This window comes from Aquarana catesbeiana, linkage group LG01 (assembly GCF_042186555.1).
Source record: "Aquarana catesbeiana isolate 2022-GZ linkage group LG01, ASM4218655v1, whole genome shotgun sequence".
In the NCBI taxonomy this organism is placed as follows: Eukaryota; Metazoa; Chordata; class Amphibia; order Anura; family Ranidae; genus Aquarana; species Aquarana catesbeiana.
Window position 1 is genome coordinate 439,618,192 of NC_133324.1, and position 20,604 is coordinate 439,638,795.

The window sequence follows — 20,604 nt, forward strand, 5'->3', positions numbered from 1 at the left end:
ATGTCACAGTCCCTGGGCTGAAGCCCAGAAGCCCAGAAGCCCAGAAGCCCAGGAGTCCGGACCTCTGCTGGCAAGAGAGCTACCTGAAGACAGCAGAGGAGCCGGCCGAAGAACTGGAACACCGGGAGAAGAACCAACCGGACGCCGGGAGAAGATGAAGCGCAGGGACCCCCGAAGCCGGAAGAAGACCCCCGAAGCCGGAGGAAGATCTCCCCCCCGGAGCTGTTTAATAAAATATTTTAAAAACCTGTGTAGTGTGTTTTATTACACTTTTTCCCTAGGTGAATGGGTAGGGGTACCATGTACCCCATACTCATTCACATAGGGTGGGGGGCCGGGATCTGGGGGCCCCCTTATTAAAGGGGGCTCCCAGATTCCGATAAGCCCCCGCCCGCAGACCCCGACAACCAACGGCCAGGGTTGTCGGGAAGAGGCCCTTGTCCTCATCAACATGGGGACAAGGTGCTTTGGGGTGGGGGGCCACGCAGGGCGCCCCCCTCCCCCAAAGCACCCACCCCCCCATGTTGAGGGCATGCGGCCTGGTATGGTTCAGGAGGGGGGGGCGCTCGCTCGTCCCCACCCCCTTTCCTGACCGGCCAGGCTGCGTGCTCGGATCAGGGTCTATTATGGATTTTAGGGGGGACCCCACGCCGTTTTTTCGGCGTAGGGGGTTCCCTTTATAATCCATACCAGACCTAAGGGCCTGGTATGCCCCGCGCTCGCCGCAATAGGAAAATGTGTTTTTCCTATTGCAGCGAGCGCGAGATGCAATACCCTGCCCTCGTGTCGTATCTGGTCCGTCGGACCAGCATACACACGAGCGGGCTTTCCGTCGGACCAGCACACACACGAGCGGACTTTCCGCCCGAAACTGAGTCCAGCGGAAAGATTTAAAACTTTTTTCAAATCTAGGTCCGGCGGGCTTTTGGGAAAAAGTCCTCCGGAAAAGTCCGCCGGCGCCTACACACGGGCGGATTGTCCGGCACACTCTGGTCCGCCGGACCAAGTATGCCGGAAAGTCCGACCGTGTGTACGCGGCATAAGGCTAATTTGAAAAAGAACCATTCAGTGAAGTTTGGAGAAACAAATCTGCAGATCTTTCTGGACCTGGCAGCTGAGACGTTGGCCAGGAGAAGAACACTGAAACCACTACTAGAACAGTTAAAAGCATATGAAGTTCAATACTCTTGGGGCTTCACAGCCTGTCTAATAGGACGCAAAGAAGGCCGTTCAGCTACCTTAAGATTCCCGGAAGAAACAGCAAAATTTTGTAACCGCTTATGCCGCGTACACACGGTCGGACTTTCTATCCTACTTGGTCCGGCACACTTTCCGACGGACTTTGTCCACCAGGTGCGCCGGACTTTAAAACGGACGGACTTGCCCACACACGACCGGACTTTCCGGCGGGCTAAGTCCACCCGTCTTTCCGACGGACTTTCGCCGGAGTTACGGCGGACTTTCAGAATGAACGGACTTGCCCACACACGGACAAGTCCGTTCATTTTGAACGTGACTCAGGTGCGACGGGACTAGAAAAGGATGTCAATCTTGCCGCTTTTATCGGCGAGATTGACACCTTGCGAGCCCCGTCGCGGGGCATACCAGGCCCTTAGGTCTGGTATGGATTATAAAGGGAACCCCCTACGCCGAAAAAACGGCGTGGGGTCCCCCCTAAAATCCATACCAGACCCCGATCCGAGCACGCAGCCTGGCCGGTCAGGAAAGGGGGTGGGGACGAGCGAGCGCCCCCCCCTCCTGAACCGTACCAGGCCGCATGCCCTCAACATGGGGGGTGGGTGCTTTGGGGGAGGGGGGCGCCCTGCGGGGCCCCCCACCCCAAAGCACCTTGTCCCCATGTTGATGAGGACAAGGGCCTCTTCCCGACAACCCTGGCCGTTGGTTGTCGGGGTCTGCGGGCGGGGGCTTATCGGAATCTGGGAGCCCCCTTTAATAAGGGGGCCCCCAGATCCCGGCCCCCCACCCTATGTGAATGAGTATGGGGTACATGGTACCCATACCCATTCACCTAGGGAAAAAGTGTAATAAAACACACTACACAGGTTTTTAAAATATTTTATTAAACAGCTCCGGGGGGGGAGATCTTCCTCCGGCTTCGGGGGTCCCTGCGCTTCATCTTCTCCCGGCGTCCGGTTGGTTCTTCTCCCGGTGTTCCAGTTCTTCGGCCGGCTCCTCTGCTGTCTTCAGGTAGCTCTCTTGCCAGCAGAGGTCCGGACTCCTGGGCTTCTGGGCTTCTGGGCTTCTGGGCTTCTTCTCTTCTCTTCTCCAGATGTTGACATGACGCTCTCTCCGGCTGGACTGCTCTCCGAGGGCTGCGTTGTGACTTATATAGGCGGAGACCCCGCCCCCTTTTGATGTCACAGTCCCTGGGCATGCTGGGACTGTGACGTTTTAGGGGGCGTGGTCACTGGGTGATGTTGACCACGCCCCCTAAAACGTCACAGTCCCAGCATGCCCAGGGACTGTGACATCAAAAGGGGGCGGGGTCTCCGCCTATATAAGTCACAACGCAGCCCTCGGAGAGCAGTCCAGCCGGAGAGAGCGTCGTGTCAACATCTGGAGAAGAGAAGAGAAGAGAAGAAGCCCAGAAGCCCAGGAGTCCGGACCTCTGCTGGCAAGAGAGCTACCTGAAGACAGCAGAGGAGCTGGCCGAAGAACTGGAACACTGGGAGAAGAACCAACCGGACGCCGGGAGAAGATGAAGCGCAGGGACCCCCGAAGCCGGAAGAAGACCCCCGAAGCCGGAGGAAGATCTCCCCCCCGGAGCTGTTTAATAAAATATTTTAAAAACCTGTGTAGTGTGTTTTATTACACTTTTTCCCTAGGTGAATGGGTAGGGGTACCATGTACCCCATACTCATTCACATAGGGTGGGGGGCCGGGATCTGGGGGCCCCCTTATTAAAGGGGGCTCCCAGATTCCGATAAGCCCCCGCCCGCAGACCCCGACAACCAACGGCCAGGGTTGTCGGGAAGAGGCCCTTGTCCTCATCAACATGGGGACAAGGTGCTTTGGGGTGGGGGGCCCCGCAGGGCGCCCCCCTCCCCCAAAGCACCCACCCCCCATGTTGAGGGCATGCGGCCTGGTACGGTTCAGGAGGGGGGGGCGCTCGCTCGTCCCCACCCCCTTTCCTGACCGGCCAGGCTGCGTGCTCGGATCGGGGTCTGGTATGGATTTTAGGGGGGACCCCACGCCGTTTTTTCGGCGTAGGGGGTTCCCTTTATAATCCATACCAGACCTAAGGGCCTGGTATGCCCCGCGCTCGCCGCAATAGGAAAATGTGTTTTTCCTATTGCAGCGAGCGCGAGATGCAATACCCTGCCCTCGTGTCGTATCTGGTCCGTCGGACCAGCATACACACGAGCGGGCTTTCCGTCGGACCAGCACACACACGAGCGGACTTTCCGCCCGAAACTGAGTCCGGCGGAAAGATTTAAAACTTTTTTCAAATCTAGGTCCGGCGGGCTTTTGGGAAAAAGTCCGCCGGAAAAGTCCGCCGGCGCCTACACACGGGCGGATTGTCCGGCACACTCTGGTCCGCCGGACCAAGTATGCCGGAAAGTCCGACCGTGTGTACGCGGCATTAGATGTGCCTCTAGTGGAAATCCCGGGTTGGTGGGAAAAGACTGGAGACATAGAAATTTCTGGGGAACAGCATGCTTTGAAACCAGTATTTAAAATGAAAAGATCATAAGCAGAGAAGAAACATGTGCTAGTGAAATTGAAATTAAGTAGGATCTTTTGATCTATAGGATGGCGAATCCGGGGGGGGGGTGGACAGGCACAGGCACCCCACTATTTTAGGGGGGAGTATTGGGTCCAGGGTCGCCCAGTCCGAGCTCAACCTCAAGGGGGACAACCGAAGGGCCGGGAGGTGTCGGAGGGGCCACGGTTTCTTAGGTCATGGGATGGCCTGGTACCCTCATCAGGGATGGAGAGGGGTGGGGGAGAAGGGTGGGAGGATGGGTGGGAAGAAGGGGGAGGGAGGGAAAGGGAGGTGGGATCGGGAAGGGGTTGAAGTCCGATAAGAATTTCCAACGAATAAACTTATGTTATAAGTGTCCTGGATACCACTCTGTTGCAGGGCTTAGGATAGTTATCTCGAAGTATAGATGAGTAATATAAAAATAATATCATACAACGTACGCGGTATGAACTCCCCCATAAAGTGTGCCAACATCCTGCAGGAATTAAAATTCCTCTGAGCTGACGTGGTTTTTCTTCAGGAAACGCATCTTTTCCTGGGAAGAAACCAAAAAATCTTCTCCAGGGAGTTTCCAGTTTGGTTATACGGAGACTCACCTACACTACGCGCAAAAGGAGTAGCCATAGGGTTTGCCAGTGGAATAAGGTTTGACTTACACGAGAGAAGGACAGACCCGGGGGGACGGTTCCTGTTCCTGAAAGGGAAAACATATATGGCCCGAATAAAAACCCAAATAGATTTATGATAGCGAGGTTGGCCGAATTTATGGAATTCAAGGAAGGTCAGCCCATAATGGCTGGCGATTTCAATCTTTGCCTGGAGCCAGGAAAGGATAAATCGTCCCATGTACGGGGGACGAGCTTGGCCTGGAATAACAGGGTGAGACAGAAATTGCATCAGTCTCAATTTGTGGATGTATGGAGGGCGCAGCATGCCAACTGTAGGGACTATACGTTCTACTCCCCCGTGCATGGGACTTATTCCAGACTTCATTTTTTCCTGATTGAACATCGCTGGCTGGAGGCAGCCGTAGGTTCAAACATTGGGGTAATGACCTTTTCCGATCATGCGCCTGTAAGCCTAACAGTAAACATAGGACAGATTCATAATAAGAGTCCTAGCTGGAGGTTAAATGAAGAATTACTAAGCGATAAAGAGATAAGTAAGCTGGTAACAAATGAACTAGAGTTCTACTTTAAAACCAATGAAACAGCGGAGGTATCGGAGTCCATAGTGTGGGAGGCCCACAAAGCCATATCAGGGGGATTTTGATTAAGGCAGGCACGGAAAAGAAGAGAAAGATAAAGGAAGATAAACTCACAATAATGAAAGAGATATCTGAACTTGAGCAATTGCATAAATCAGACGGGGGGGGAAGGAGGTGCTCCTAAGACTCCACTATAAAAGAGAGGCCATGAGAGATTTAATAGAACAAGAAACACGTGTAGCCTACAACCTACTAAAGAAAGAGAGGTATGTGGGGGGAAACAAACCGGGGAAGTACTTAGCTAAGACCCTAAAAAAAAAGAAGACCAATAACTATATCGAGAAAATCAAGACTACGGACGGGGATGTGAGATATAGAACTAGTGATATTGCCAAAACCTTTCAAAACTATTACGAGGGACTGTATTCTATCAATAACAAGATTTCAACGAGTGAGGCAGACAAGAAAAGGCAGAGAACAAAAGTTTATTTTCATGAGCTGGGACTAAAAAAAATAGAAGAAGATAAATATAATTTACTAGAGGCCCCTATAACAGAGGATGAAATAAAAAAAACACTGAGGGAGACGTCGGTGGGGAAAAGCCCTGGGCCGGATGGTTTCACCATACTTTACTATAAAAAATTCCAAGACTTACTAATTCCTAAATTATGTTCGTACATGAATGGAATAGGAGTAAAGTGGGAGATGGGGGAAGAAGCGTTAGAAGCCATTATGACCATTATATTGAAGGAGGGCAAGGACAGCACACTCTGTTCTAGCTACAGGCCTATAGCGCTCCTCAATGAGGACACGAAATTGTTTGCGAAAATATTGTGCGGAAGAGTGAAGAACATATTGAACAACATGGTCCATCCAGATCAGGTTGGGTTCACCCCTGGTAGGGAGGGACAGGATAACCATACAAACATAATTAGGGACAGTGGAGCCCCAGGTCTACTCCTGTCAATCGATGTGGAGAAAGCCTTTGACAGGGTAGACTGGGGCTTTATGTTCCGTATGTTGAAGGAGATAGGATTTGGGCCTAACATGATCAGATGGATAAAGGCACTATATGTCTGTCCTTCTGCGAGGGTCAAAGTCAACGGAAGACTCTCTGAGTCATTTTTAATGACCAACGGAACTAGACAGGGGTGCCCACTTTCCCCCCTTCTGTTCGTGCTTGCGCTCGAACCCCTGTTAACAAGGATAAGGCGGAACCCAGATTTCATGGGAGTATTCGACGGAGACAAAGTACACAAGTTGGCTGCCTTCGCAGACGACATTCTTTTTTATATCACCAGACCTAGGATAACTCTCCCTAACCTGCTTAAAACCTTGAAAGAATATGGTGAAATTTCAAATTTCAAGATCAACCCGGCCAAATCAGAAATACTAGAAATCAAAAAGATGGATAAAAAGGATTGTACGGTCCATAAGGAGTTCCCATATGCGTGGGGAAAAAAAGAGATAAATTACCTTGGGATAAAGATAACCAGATCAAGAGAGTCTCTATACCAGGTTAATTTTGTTCCTCTCCTTAATGAGATCAAGGGGGAGCTGAACAGAATTACAAGAGGACAGCTGTCATGGGGGGGGGGGAAGGATTAACATCCTTAAGATGGCAATATTGCCAAAGATTCTATACAAAATGCAAATGCTCTCTATTCCATTACCACAAGCATATTTCAAAAAATTGCACTCACTTTTCTTAAAATTTATTTGGAGAGGGAAAACCCACGTATAAGTTTTGCAACACTGGTTAGGGACAAGGAGAAAGGGGGCTGGGGAGCACCAGACATTAGATGTTACCACGAGGCAATTATTTTATCAAGAATTATAGAATGGGCAAAAGGTAATAAGGAAAAGCGTTGGGTGAAAATGGATAACACGATTAGTAAAGTAGACATGAGTAAAGTAATCTGGATTCCTCCACTTTTTAGGAAACTTAGTTCTTAGACACATATTATCACCAGATACACTTTAAAAGTATGGGATAAATTGCATAAAAGGAAGAAATTGGAGTATAACTCCCCTTTGATCCCTCTGAAGGACACAGAATTTTTTGTACCAGGTATGGAGATTTTGAGTGGGAGATGGATTCTGCAAGAAGGAGCACAGCTTAAGGATGTTATGGAGAGGGGCAAACTTCGTTCTTTTCAGGACTTAAAAAATAAAAGTGATCTTATAGCCATCAATAGATGTTGATACTCCCAATTAAAACACTTCATTGAAACACTCCCCCAACCTATTAGAATGGAGGATAACTTACAGCCGTTAGAGAAATTGTGTGTCGATAAGGCAGGGAAGAAGGGGATTTCGAAGATCTATAGGGTGTTGATTGATTTGAAGGGAACAGACATTCCGGTATTCATCAAAAAGTGGGAGACAGAATTAAAATCAAAACTCACAGACGTGGAGGCTACGATTTTATTAAAGCGAGTTCATAATACATCAGTAAACTATAAGGTGTCCGAGTTAAACTATAAATGTTTGGCAAGATGGTACATTACCCCAGACAGAGCATCTAATTATCAGAGCGAAACCTCGCAATATTGTTGGAGGGGATGCAAAGAGCTAGGTACAATGGCACACATCTGGTGGCAATGCCCAGAAATTAAAATATATTGGTGTGAGATAAGGAAAATTATTCGTGAGATAACCCAAATAGTAGTCCCTGACGATCCATGGGCATGCTTATTTCATGGCTTCAGAATGTCAACTGAGTCATATCTGAGAACACTTATACCACAATTTTTAAATGTAGCCAAAGGCCTCATAGTGAGACAGTGGCAGGAAAGAAGCGACCCAACATTGTGGTACGACAAAACAAGTGAAACCCAGAATTTAGAATATCTGAAATATACCGAGGGAGTGGAAATGGACGAGTATGAGGAAAAATGGAGGGGTTGGCAAAAATTTAGATGTTCAATAAGATTCGCAGAGGTATTGGGAATCTAATAGGTCTAACCAATATGGTCCTCGTGTAGTTAGTTAGAGATCGGTAAAATGCAACAGGAGTGGAGTCCATTAGTGGTGTTGAATTAGTTGGCTCTGAGGCTTATGGTTGAAGGAGATATAGGACTTCGGGGGGTTGGGGGGTTTTTGGGGCGGTTGGGAGGGGAAGGGAAGGGGGTTTAGATAAGTGCGGCATTAGACTTGCTTTACTTGCCATTTTTGAAGAGGGCTGCTGCTGTGTTGCGGACTGTAAGCGATGTAGATTTCATCTAAGCGACATTTGTAAAAATAGGCAAAAAGGGTTAAAAAAAAAAAAAAATGTAATAAATGCCACTATGATGTGAATAGTGAGTCGGGTAAATATTGAACTGTAAAGTTGAAATTTACTTCCCTGAAAATGGACACTGACGTGGCAAAAAAAATAAAAAAACAAATAAAAAATAAACACATAGTACATTTTTCATATTCATACATTCAGGGTATACCCTCTTTTCAGGCATACTGACCAGCTAGGCCAAGGCACACCTCAGGCCTTGGTTGTTAGGGTTATCGCATTTCCTACTTGAAGACTCTGACTACAAATGTATTTTAATGTCTGTTTTTAAGACATAGCAAATAACAAACATACATCTTTTGTAATATTTGAGTTCAGTCCAGGAAGCATACCCTTTCGACATTTCATAACCTTCTTGATTGCTCTTTCTACATACCAAGCTTGTTCTAAAACCTGTTTGATGTATTTTCTAGACCTATCCCACATCAATTAATTATATGCTGTCTTTAGCAAAGACTATTCATTTGTTTGGAATGTTCCATTATGAATTTTACATTGTACAATTTGTGATGCTTTCATTAAAAGAATAGCAATTATGAGTTATGCCTCCTACTCCTCTAAGCACTTAATAGGGTGCACTGTAAATCAATTACCAAATACATTTCATTCATTTCAACTGTTCAGGGCAGACCATCATAGTAAGGAGTGAGGACAAAGCGCAAACCAGTAAAAGCATGACACACTTCCAAACTACACATAATAGAGTACTAGTAATGTAGCTATAACAATAATAGTTTTTTTTTTAAAAGTTGTGATAAAACATATTTAAAGTTGTTTTACCTGCCAAAGGATTTGTATTTCTGCCCATTGCATTGTGAGATTACACAGCTCTTTCTCACAAAACAGACCTGTCTGGCAGGGCAGAAGGCCCAATTTTTCTCTGCTGCAGTTAACATTTACAGGCTTTTTTGATCCTTCAGCCTGTGACTGCACAGTGAAAGGAGAAGCAGCACACATTGATTAGCTCAATTCTGCTCTCCTCATATCAGCAGGCTCCTTATTAGAAGACGGTTCATTGACTGGCTCCCCGTACTGCTTCTCCCCATTCTCCCTTTCCTAGTCTGATTTATGTTTTACAGTGGAATACACCAAGACAAATGAAAGTTCTTAAACTTCTTGCATTAAAACAATAAATAAATAAAATGTATTAATAAATATAGAGATGCAGTCTTTTTTGCCTTGTATATCTACCTGCAGTTCAGGAAACCACGTCTTCAATAAAATCCAAATACTGAATTCAAGTAATACCTGTGCTGCCATTAACAAGCTGCCAGCTTCCAGGTGTTCATGCTCCTCAATATGTAATGAATCACTTATCTGAAACAAGTATGCAGATTTGCCATGCTGGCTTTACCACACGTCACATTTTTGAGTAGAGCACACATCTATATTAAAATATTAAGGGGGCAGCCCATGTTTACAAGAATATTGGAGTAATTTGCAATTATTTTATTCAGTCAGTATCAGTCAGCTGACTGTGTAATGTCACAGGTGCCTGGTCAAATCATGGATAATCTTATAGATGTCTTGCTGTCCTCTAGGACTGGGGTCATCCTGACAGTGCTGTAAGAATAAAAAAAAAGGGGGGGGCAGGAGGCGGAGCCTAGCGGAGAAGACATGCATTGTTAGAGCTCCACACCGCTGAGGAGAGAAGAGAAGGACAAAGCGGAGCCTGCAGGCTCAAAAGGTATCCATTTGAACCTTTTTGCCCCAGGGAACAAACTGTGAAAGTTTGGGCAGGAAATATGGTACTGGGAGGAAACCGTGGCAGAAATACAAATCACCTCACAAAGAGCTCACAGGCACTCACTGCAGCTGAAGCAGCTCCAGTCACCTCACAAGATACAGCATCAGGGCACTCTCACAGACAGAAAATGTCACAGCAAGACTCTCCATTTGAGTCAGATACAGAACAAATCCTCTCACAAACTTCTCCACAAGCCTCCTCAGTATCCCCAGTAATATTATTACAATTTGAAAAGATGCTTCATAAGGCTTTAAAACAAACCTCAGACCAAATAACAAACAGCCTAACCAAAGAAATAAGAGAGCTGGGAAACCGCACCGCAGCCTTAGAAATAAAAATGGATGAAATTGAAATTACAACCCAAGAAAATATAACAGAATTGGAACAATTAAAAAAAGAGAATTTAATACTTCAAACTAAGCGCAAAGATTACGAAAATAGAGCCAGACGTTCAAACTTGCGCATAAGGGGAATACCTGAAACTGTGACAGACCTGCAATCTACTATTACTGCTCTATTACAAGAACTAAAGCCAGATATCCCTATTGAACGTTTAGAACTGGACAGAGTACACAGAGCCCTCACAGCCAAAAAGAAAGATGGATCCCCACGTGATATAATCACAAAATTTCATTATTACAGAACGAAAGAACAAATACTAATTGCTGCAAGAGAAAAAAAGGAACTTAATTTTCAAGGACACAATTATCAAATTTTTGCTGACCTATCCCAACTTACTATTACTAAAAGACGATCCATGAAACCCCAACTAATGGAACTGCAACGCCACAACATTATGTATCAATGGGGCTTCCCCTTTTCAGTCAGATTTAACTACCAAGGTACAATTTACAGAAGCAGATCAGCAGATGAACTACAACAAACCCTTTTAAAATTAAATCTGACAGAACCCACAAGCAGCAACACTCCCACACGCAGAAGAATGGCATCATCTTCACCTTCAGGCAGCACCCAGAAAATTTCAGAACAAAATGGGAATCATCATTCTCACAAAAGAGGCCGTTATGCCACATCATCCATGGACCAAGAAGATTCAATGGACTGACATCCTAATTCCTGATATCTCTTCATTTATTATACTAAGAGATGGTTCTCTATAAAAAACCTATATTTATAACTGAATGTAACTGCATTCTGATAGTCACACACTGTGTGGGATCATGTTACATTCCAGTTATATTTCTTATTACTTCTGATTCATATAGCCTTAGAATATATAAGTGAAATAAGGAAATTCTTGTTCAGTTATATATTATCAGGTAATAACAATAGATTTATTACTTTTTAGGACAAATATGTTCAATAATCCAGAAGTAATGGAAGCTTTTTCTTTCTTTTCTTAAAACAAATATATTATTACCTAACTAGTTCCTAGAATTATGTTTTTGTTTATTCTAATCTGAAGCAATACAACCTCAATTTTATGAGTTAACATATCTAAACAGTTGCATATGAATAAAATATGTAATTGTTTACTCTAAAAGGGTTAAAATCCCAAAATAATTCAAACTATCTTCATCAATACCAAAGTTATTAACAGTACCTTTCTAACTGAATTATTTAGCCTAGGGCAAGACTAACCATATACAACCACCCTGGAATAAATAATTTCAACAAAAACTATATTCTGCACTCCAATTAATGAAACATCATTTTGATGTCTTTTGACATAGCACTTCTCTCCTGTAAGCGGAAGATCCGTGTACCCCCATTAGCCCTCCTCATTCTCCCAACCATATTATGTGGGAGTGTGACGAAGGCACTTATTCCCCTGAGAGAGATATTTATTCTCTTTCACGGGTAAATTGTGATTACTTGCAAAAAATAATTTATACAATGTATCATCTAATCTCATATGTTTTTTGTTTACTCTTTACTCCAGAATTCACTGGTTTCTTTTCTATCTATTCATCTCTTCAGTCCACACAGGTTGATCTGCGCAGTCAGCTCTGCATAACAAAAAGTAAGTCAAAACTATTTGATCTGTTGCCATGGCACCACTGAATATACTTTCCCTGAATGTTCAGGGAATAAATGTCCCTCAAAAAAGGACCAAAGCCTTCCGTACTTTCCATAACAAGAAGGCTCACATAGTATGCCTCCAAGAAACACACTTCACCAAAGATTCTACTCCAAAATATATTTCACCTTTTTATCAACAAATTTACACGGCTTCTGCCTGTACCAAGCAAAGGGGAACTCTAATTGCATTTCACCGATCCACACCATTCACCTTATCATCAGAAATTAAAGACCCAGGAGGTAGATACCTGATACTCATGGGTTATATAATGGATACAGCAATCACGGTGATTTCCTACTACGCTCCTAACAAACAACCTACACCATTCCTCTCACATATATTACAAGTGATTAATACACACAAAATAGGAACAGTGATAATGTGTGGGGATTCGAACCAGGTCCTTCTCCCATTTCTAGATAAATCACCTTTTACACCATCCAAAATAACCTCTAGATTACCTTTTTCTCAACTTCTTTCCAAATACAATCTGGTAGATTCATGGAGAGAAAGTAACCCAATGAAAAAGAAATTCACTTATTTCTCGCACCCTCATCAAACCTTCATCAGAATAGATCATATTTTTCTAACAATAGGAATGTTACCAGAAATTATTGCATCAGATATAATTCCGATTCCGTGGTCTGACCATAATGCAGTATACACTACTATAGCCTCAGCCATACCAAAAGCGCATGACCCAACGTGGTACTTACCGGACATAATGCTCAAACACCCACTACATCAGATGGCCATTGAACAAGCTTTAAAGGAATACATATCAATTAATAATACAACAGACATCTCCCCAATAACACTGTGGGAAGCTCATAAGCCTGTCTTGCGTGGTACAATACAAAGACAAATGGCACTATTTAAACAGGAACGCAAAAATCTAGCAAAAAAACTAGAACTCAATTTTAATGCAGCCTACATATCATTTCAAGATAATCCATCTCAGAGCACAAAATCTCATCTGGAAAAATCTAGATTGGAATACGATCTATTTCTCACTGAGTCAGTTGATAAATCCCTCAAACGCTCCAAACACAATTTCTACATGAATACAAACAAACCAGGTACATATTTGGCTCGGGCATTAAATTCAACTAACAAATCTTTCAAACCAATACGTTTGAAATTATCAAAAAATGTTTACACTTGTAATCCAGTTAAAATAGTCCATAAATTTCACTCACATCTCGCAACTTTATACAAGACAAACAATGAATTTAATCCTACAGAGGCTGAATCCTTCTTCTCAAAAATTACCTTACCTGAGTTATCTCAGAATCAAAAAAGCAGTTTGGATGAGCCTATAACTATAGATGAAGTTGCTAACGCCATAAAAGACCTAAAACTTAACAAAAGACCAGGCCCAGACGGCTACTCGGCTTTATACTATAAAACATTCTCAGAAATACTCTCTCCCATTCTCACTGAAACTTTTAACAAACTTCTAGATGGATATTCTTTTCGGCAAGAAACACTAATGGCAATTGTTTGTATGATCCCAAAACCCCTTTCTGATGATACTTCCTGTGTGAATTATCGGCCTATCTCTCTGTTAAACCTCGATATTAAATTATTAGCAAAAATAATAGCAAAACGCCTCAATAGCATTATAGGAAAATTAATACATAGAGATCAAGTAGGCTTCATGCCAAATAGACAGGCAGGCGATAATATACGCAGGGCAGTGTTATTGGCACATATTGCAAAAAAACGGAAAATCCCTTTATGATTTCTATCTCTCGATATTAAGAGGGCATTTGACACAGTATCCTGGCAATATATGCAATATTCATTACAAAAATGGGGTTTTGGACCCCACTTTTTAACATGGATCAAAGCATTATATAATAAACCCAAAGCCTATATAAAATATGCTGGATACAAATCTGATGCCTTTAATATCGAAAGAGGTACCCAACAGGGTTGCCCATTATCTCCCTTATTATTTGCCCTTATACTCGAACCCATGGCCCAATACATCAGAACAAACCAAACTATAACTGGCATTGAAGTAGGAGGTATTGCACACAAATTATGTATATTTGCAGACGATATATTACTTTTTCTATCATCACCACAGGTCTCTGGTCCTAACTTAATACCAGCTCTTGATGGATTTGCAGCCCTATCCGGCCTTATGATTAATCCTAAGAAATGCCTAGTGCTTAATATTTCACTCACAAACATGGAACTGATCCCGGCTAGGGCTGCACTCCCATTCACATGGGCAGAAAAATCAATCCCATATCTTGGAATTCATTTAACAGCATCTCATTCTGACTTATTCTCAACCAATTATCCTCCTGTATTAAGACAGATCACAAATCTAATAAAACAATGGTCGCAACTTCCTTTATCCTGGATAGGGAAGATTAATGCAATCAAAATGACTATTCTACCCAAATTGCTTTATCTATTCAGAGTCCTCCCTATTCCAATTCCTTCCTATTTTTTGAGAATAGTACAAAAAAGAGCAACTTCGTTTATATGGGGCTCTTCTAAACCACGTATACCTATACACACACTACATCTTCCCAAAAATAAAGGAGGCCTGGGATACCCTAATTTTACTAACTACTACAGAGCAGCACATTTGGCCAGTCTGTCCAAATACCATGCAAAACAGGAAATCCCATTATGGGTATTTATAGAGGCTTCAGAAAATGACCCTCTATTAATATCAAATTTATTATGGCTTGATCCTAAAGACCGCTTTAAAATTCATAATCCCATAACTAAACACTTCTTATCTCTCTGGGATAAACTAAAAACCAAATATCAGTTACAATCTCCACACAATCCTCTCCTTTCTTTTATCAGAAATCCGGCCTTTTATCATGCATGGATCTACCCAAATTCTTTTAAAGCTTGGACAACATCAGGCATTCAGACACTAAATGACTTCATAGCATCTAAATCATTCCTTTCATTCCCATCGCTTAGAGAAAAATATGATCTACCAAACTCTGAGATATTTAGATATCTCCAAATCAAAAATTTCTATACACCATTCCTAAAGGGGGATACACCATTATCCCAATTATCCATTTTTGAATCAATCTGTACAAAAGATCCATTTGCTAAAGGTACAATTTCATCACTTTATAATCAATTATATGGAGTAGCAAATCTTAATAGACCCTCTTACGTTCAGAGGTGGGAGGAGGACCTGGGACGAACTTTAGAAGACACGGACTGGTCTAACACATGGCTCACATCTAAGTCATCTTCACCCAACATCTTAGCACTGGAGACAAATTATAAAGTCCTAACTCACTGGAACCTTGTACCCGCTAGAGTGGCAAAATATTCACCTAATACCTCAGCTCTTTGTTTTCGAGGATGCCCAGAAATAGGCACATATTTACACATATGGTGGACGTGCCCAGTAATCCAAACCTTCTAGAAGGAAGTCTTCGTGATTGCATCTAAAATATTTTAAAAAATAATACAACCAGATCCATATTTAACTTTACTTAATCTAAAACCGGAATGGTTAACACTCTCTCAATTCAAACTTATGATCCAACTAATAACAGCTGCAAAACAAACAGTGGCCAAGGCATGGAAATCTCCTACATTGGTACTAGCAGAAACAATTCACAGAATGAATAATACAATGTCCCATGCTAAGATGGTAGCCATCGATCAAAATCAAATTCCAAAGTTTGAAAAACTTTGGCATCCTTGGATAAAACAACAGTTCCTGTCAAACTTCAATGACTCTGTCCTGTTGCCATGGTAACAGATTAAATGACTTACAGAGACACCCATTCTAAGGCTTCAAAGAGAACTAAGAAGAATAATAAACTGACGAGCGGGACAACCTTGTGGACCATACCTCTACCTTTCAACCCTTTTTCTTCTTTCTCTTTCCTTTTCTCCACCTTACGATTAAAGCTCATTATCAGAATTTATTTGACCTATATACACTCTACTTGTAAACAATATGTATAGTAGGTATAAATCATTTAAATACCTACAAAAGTAACTAAGGAAATTATATATATCTTTAATTTAGGTTTACGTGAACCCAATGTTTAATATTTGAAATTTCATGATATTTACCTATATAAACCCTACTGTAAAACAATGAGCTTACTTTATAGATCCTTGTAAACTTACTTTATGTATCTTTATAACATTGTATACTCAATAAACTTCTTTTGACAAAGAAAAAAAAAAAAAAAAGGGGGGGGGGGGCACCCTGGCCTAGCGCATTATCCAACAGATTTATTAAAAGATATGAATAAAATCATAAAGATGTCTACTCACAAACATAATTTAAAAACACGTTCTTCAGGTCACATGTCTGGCTATCTCTCATCAGTTGCTCAAATCACCGAACCTGGGAGTGGGGGGTCCTGGATGAGACACCTCAGGCTGACACGTTTCGAAGGACTGGCCTTCTTCTTCAGAGCCTAGCTTTAAATGGCTTAATTCACAGTACTTCTAATCGAGAGGGAAATGGGGCTTTAAATGAAGCGGCTGGACTGCGGAGGTGATGATATAAATATACAATTTTATTTATAACAAAGTAAATATGGTAATTTTCATATATACATAAAAGCACAAGGTATAGACACAGTGATACAAAGTATATAAATATAGACATAAATAAAGATAAATTCATGAGGTTAATGAATAGTATATGACAGCAGTCTGGCCTTAAAATGCTAGACACAGCATGCCCGGCATCTGTGTTAATAATCACATAAAGGAATCTACAAATGTTGGGTTCATGTTATAACATCGTCAAAGCGTAGTATGTGTCTCTGCAGCATCCAATAGCTCTACGCGTTTTGTGGAATTGTCTCCACTCGTCAGGAGCAGATGCAACAGGTTCCTGTAGATTAAATGTTTATGGTGAAACCACATTATGTATAAGAGTAAAGAATATTATTTATAAAAAATTAACCAAATACACTCACCAGTCCCGGCAGTGGGAGCGATAAGGGGCGAGCGAGACAGGTGAACCGGAAGCCCCATTTCCCTCTCGATTAGATTCAATTTATGGATGGAGGCGCTTACCCGCACCTCATTTAAAGTCCCAAACCTTTCCCCCTCTCTTTTTTACAGTTTGTATAGGGATGGAAGCGGCTGGAGTATTGGATCAGCAGTGTTCCCCTGCCATCCATGCGTGAGGTGCAGTTTCAGATGTGTACATTCCCTACTTAGGGATTTACACATCGGGACTGGCTAAGCAAATTCAGGGTATATTGATACATGTATTTATTTATTTTATTAGCGACAGCAATTTATGGCATTCTCGGCATAGGTTTTACGTTTAAACCTCATAAGTTACATTCCCTATATGATTACACTATTTACAATTCTTATATCCATGCGCTCCTGCCGCTCTGGCGATGTGTGCAGGTTTGGGGTCTTGAGCCTGGGGGTCTTTTCCTTATCGCGGGAGCTGCGATGCGCCTCGTGGGTCCTCCCTTTTCCCGTTGCACAGTGGTGTTCGGGAGATCGGGAGGACGCCCCTTCGCGCATCGGCGCCACGGTCCTCACGTCCAGCGTTTGACGTCGATCATGACGTCATTACGCTGCCATTGAGAGCATCTTCTGCGTGACCTGTGTGGGAGCGGTTTGGCGCCAATCGCCTGGCGGTTTGACCCAGGTGTGGACGCCTTCTCCCGCCCCCCCCTGCGTTCACGCACGTGGTGTTGGTGGCGTACCTTTACATATACCCTCAGTCAGAGCCGGCTGTTCAAATGGCCGGTCTCTGCCTGGGGCTCCTGCACACCAGCTATTCCATCGCCTGGTGTTGCATGGCATGCAGCTTGGGTAAGTGTCCTTTAGTTCAGACCCACACACAACACGATTGGTTTTTGCACTTTTTTGTTTATACACAATTGTTTTTTACACTTACTTCACTTTTAGGTTCGTTTTTCTCAGACCATTCTCACGTATAGGTCAGCCCATCTCATACACATTACACCAATCACACTTCACATCTCATCCTTTTTCTCTATTATTTACACATGCTGACACATTGGGCTTACAATTTTACACCACCATTATTATTTTTTCATCATTTTTTTTTTTATTATTCCCCTTACACATACCTTGCTTGTTTTTACACATCCTCATCATCTCACCTCACACACATTTTCATTCTTACTTTCAGAGGTTTTGATTTGCTCATACTTTCAAGCCAGCACCTACATTCATGGGGACCACCTTAGGCACCATACCACCACCCCAAGCTGCCCATGTACAGTTACGCCGCCTCAGCTCCCGTGGTGTGGTCTGTGCTTCCGGTTCACCTGTCTCGCTCGGCCCTTATCGCTCCCACTGCCGGGACTGGTGAGTGTATTTGGTTAATTTTTTATAAATAATATTCTTTACTCTTATACATAATGTGGTTTCACCATAAACATTTAATCTACAGGAACCTGTTGCATCTGCTCCTGACGAGTGGAGACAATTCTACGAAACGCGTAGAGCTATTGGATGCTGCAGAGACACATACTACGCTTTGACGATGTTATAACATGAACCCAACATTTGTAGATTCCTTTATGTGATTATTAACACAGATGCCGGGCATGCTGTGTCTAGCATTTTAAGGCCAGATTGCTGTCATATACTATTCATTAACCTCATGAATTTATCTTTATTTATGTCTATATTTATATACTTTGTATCACTGTGTCTATACCTTGTGCTTTTATGTATATATGAAAATTACCATATTTACTTTGTTATAAATAAAATTGTATATTTATATCATCACCTCCGCAGTCCAGCCGCTTCATTTAAAGCCCCATTTCCCTCTCGATTAGATTCAATTTAGGGATGGAGGTGCTTACCCGCACCTCATTTAAAGTCCCAAACCTTTCCCCCTCTCTTTTTTACAATTCACAGTACTTATACCCTGCAGACACACCCATCATGTGAGAGCCATGGCCCCTCCCATGGGATTGAATGAGGGAGAGCTAAGAGGTGAAGTGCACCAATGCACCACCAATATAAACACCACAAAAATACAAAAACACGCACAAGGCAGATATGCAGCTACCAGGGAAGGCGAAATGCACATGCTGCATTATGATACAGAACCCCCAACAGTCAAAACCATCACATCTGTACTACACTCCAAACGCTAGTAATGAGTGAATATATCATTAAATAGCAAAGAGCTAGGGGATCCAGAGATGTTGGCTGTATTGTGAACATAGTATCACTGTATGTGCACTTACCACAATGACGCAAGTGGCTCAATAGGGGAGAATATGCCCATAGGGTGCAACATGTTACTAAAGCACCTGCCTGCACCCTGACCTTGATCTCCCACTGTGACAGCGGGCATCTTCTCCCTGCTCCCATTGTCTCAGTTCAAAAACAGCACGGCCGCATACGGCTCTTTCCACACAGCCACGTCATTCATTCACAGAGTTCTGTGAATGAATGAATGAATTACAAGTACCATCTCTGCCACTGTGGCAGACAGCTTGTAGTTCTCAGTGAATCAGTGAATTGCAAGGGCATTGGTGAGCGCTCTCATATTTGATTGATGATCCTGGATTTCAGTAACTGCCTGCCCATATGGGAGGTACAGGCAGACAGCTGTACTGATAGTCTGCAGGGGCTCATAAGAAAAAAAATATGCACATTTGTTTACCTGCAAAAATATGTGCATGCATAGATAGATAGATAGATAGATAGATAGATAGATAGATAGATAGATAGATAGATAGATAGATAGATAGATAGATAGATATTTTTATGTGAACTTATCCTTTAAGATTTGCAGCAGTCTTTAGTGAAGTCTTCTTAGACTTCAACACTAGGGATCCCACGCCCAGCTAATATTGATGCACAAAAAAACTACAGACTTAACCAGACCTTTTAGTAAAAATCATCATTAGCAAAGCACACCTCTTGTCCCAAACCTGTCCTTCTGGCATATTTGTATTTCCCAAAGCAGAAACTTCAGGTCTCATGTGTCAGAAAAGCCATGTTTATACATTTTCTGCCCTAGGTCAGCTACCCTGTGCCACCCCCACCCCCGTTGTCAAAAACAGCTGAGGACTCTTTCCCCTATCAACACATGTATGTACAGGACACAATTCCACTAAAACATAAAGAAATAATCATACATGTATAACAGAGTGTCTATTTACTCACCATTCTCAGATACAGGTACAGGCCCCTTTTACTAAATTTCCTGGACATGCCCAGGTAGTTGAAACTTGTCCTCTGTCAGAGCCAGCATGCAGGCACACATCTTCTCAACTTTATTACTGAAGGGAGCCCCTCCCTGATTTCTACCATGGTATTCTAGTTCCAGCAGGGTGGCCCATTGTCTGTGAGTCTTGGATTCCTTCCAGCCATTCTCCTGTGTTACCAGAGCTACTCTGGACTTCAGTGAGAGGAATGCTGTCTATAAGGATTATAACAAATAACTGTGTTCTGCACTGTTTTACTGAAGTAGTAATTCTCAACTTGACTCTCTGTTGTTATAGAGTCTTATAGAGATTATGCAATGCAGGCACATGTTACCCTGATTGTATTGCTAGGAAGAGTCCATGTTTGTGCAGCTTTCATTATTCTGCAATATATG

At 42.9% G+C, this 20,604-nt stretch overlaps 1 long non-coding RNA gene across 1 annotated transcript in view; it reads right to left on the bottom strand.

Moving 5' to 3' along the window:
• Positions 1-9,526, bottom strand: part of LOC141146161 (uncharacterized) — a 33,455-nt gene extending 23,929 nt beyond the window's left edge. The window contains exon 1 of the long non-coding RNA XR_012244758.1: positions 9,415-9,526. This is a non-coding gene — a long non-coding RNA (uncharacterized lncRNA). The remainder of the gene's footprint in view (positions 1-9,414) is intronic.
• Positions 9,527-20,604: the final 11,078 nt, after the last annotated feature.